The following is a 2,386-nucleotide window of genomic DNA, read 5'->3' on the forward strand; positions in this document are numbered from 1 at the left end:
CAAGAGGCAGAGAGAGATCGATCCTCTAGTCCAGACCCCTGCTCAAGGCAGGATCGTGCCGGTCTCAGCCATCCCAGATGCTTGTCTAACCTGCTCCAAAAAGCGATGGAGACTCTGCAGCCTCTCCGCGCGATCGCTCCGGCTTGCAGAGGGGGCTTCCTCCCCAGTATCTAACTAGCCCGTGTCCGGCTGCTATCTATCTTACCCATGCAGAAGCTCAACCCATTATTTCTGGTCCTGGCTTATCTCACCGTTCTCTTTATAACAGCCTTTTCCTCACATTGATGCCTGCTATGAAATCCCCCCTCAGGCTTCTTCAGACTCCATAATCCCCCTTTCCTGATTGAAGGAGGGCGGCTCCTTTCCTCTCCATCCTGCCTTCCCCTCCCTGTACTGTTTACTCACTGGTCACTTGATGCATGTAAAACATCCCAACCCATGTTGCTTTTTTAAATATTTTATTGATGCAGAAAATTTAGGCCAAGGACCTGAGGCTCAGACCTTTTCCCCGGGTGCTTTCTTGGCTCTAGCCTGTCCTTAGCGCGTGCAGCTGGCGGAAACGTAAGGCTCTCGTGGCGCTTTCAACAGGCTGCCGCTGCCGCGTTTCTAGGGAAAGGGTTGGTGTCCTGCTGACCTGCTCCGGAAGAGCCGCGTGTTGTTCCACCTGGCGTCCCTCTGCGACCAGGCCACCCCTGATATTTGGCCTTCTCAGAGACAGGTCTGCATTGAGCTATCTTTGAAACGGCTCAGCCTCAGCATGCCTCCTGGTCTGGGGAGTTTATGCAGATGGCCACAGCCCAGGGTTGGTGGCTGTGGAGTATGAACTGGCCATCTGTTTTTGGAGGGGGAAACGCACTGGAATATATTGAGAACAAACAGGGAAGCCGCAGAGTCCAGAGCCAAGGCCTCACTTTGCTCAAGGGGAGCCAGGGCCACCTGCCAGCATGTGGTTTCGGTGTCTTTATTTGTGGAGTTGGGTTTCCAAACAAGCGCGCTGGACTCTGCCGAGGCAGGAGCCGGCCCAGCTGGCCTGGTCACTCTGGTTTGAAAGATCCCCGTGGCAAACAGCCATTGCCCGAGGTCGCAAAGCCCATCTTTCCAGCTCAGAGATGCTTCCCCGAAGCACCCAAGGTTGCTTGCCTCAGGGACGCAGGGCCACCGGCGGGGATTTGGCATGGGGTTTTCACTGGATGGCTGACGGTGAGGAGGGAGCGCAGCTGTGTCGTCCATGGGACGAGCAACTTGCCAGACTACAGCTGTTCCTCGCATTAGGGTGACTGACGCACACACGGACGCACACACACGGACGCAGCTGCTCTTTACGTTCGGGTAACCGCACTGATGGTGGGAAGAGAAGGGATGCGTGCTCGCACTCACCAGCTCCTGCGAAGATCAGGCCCCCACAGTGCCAGGCAATGTATAGACAGGCAGCCCATGCCTGAGCAAATGGCACCGGTGGCACTACTGGATGCGGAAGGGCCCAATCCACAAAAGGACTTAGAAGCTTGACACCAGAGGAATTTAGGCATCTGAATCCCAACTTGGGAGCCCAGAAAGCCCTGCTCAGCTGGTTGCTCTGCCCCAACCTCCTGTTTCGACACGCAAGTTCCCCAGCGCCGATGCTGCCGCTTCTGCACATCTGGGAGAGCCCCAGCCTTGCCCGGGCTCCGCACCTTGGCACCCAGCTGCCCCCAGAGCCTGGTCGGGATCCAGTAAGGAAGTGCTCCTTTGCTTCTCGCCCTGCGGGTGCGGAGCATGGCTCCTGGAGCAGGCGCGGGGCAGCTTCTGGAGGAGGGGGAAGGCGAATCTTTACCTAGCCTATGCATGGGGGAGCAGCCTCAGCACAGAGCTCTCCCCCCCGTCCACCCCAACACACCCGTCTCTCAGTGGGAAGAGGAGACAGGAGATATTTTGGGGGACTTCTGGTGCCACCACCCAACAGTCTCCCCTGCTCCGCTCCGTGAAAGGAGGCCCTTTCCGCTGGGAGAGGGCCTGGGCTGTGAATGGGGAGGACAGATGCCCCCCTGGAGCTGCGAGCGAGGCAGCATTGGAGAGACCCTGTGACCTAATAGCGGGGTCAGGGCAGCTGCTTGGTCAGGGGGCTGCACTTCGGGTTCCCCTCCAGGGGCCAGCCAGCATGACCCCACGGGTGCCCCCTCCACGCCAGCCCGCAGCCCTGAGCTCCTCCGGTGAGGCTGCCTCCGAGCTCCCAGGGTCTGAGAGCACTGCAGGGAAATCAGCAGGGGTTTGAACCCCAAACTGCCTTCCTGAGTCTGCCCCTAGCCACCACGGCCGGCGGGGCAGGAACGGTGCAGCCACGCTGGGCCAGGCAGGTGCTATCTTCTATTGGACCAACCGCATAGATACATCACCTTTCCCAGCTCGT

Source organism: Gavialis gangeticus, unplaced genomic scaffold, assembly GCF_001723915.1.
Source record: "Gavialis gangeticus isolate Ggan-Ray unplaced genomic scaffold, GavGan_comp1, whole genome shotgun sequence".
NCBI lineage: Eukaryota > Metazoa > Chordata > Crocodylia > Gavialidae > Gavialis > Gavialis gangeticus.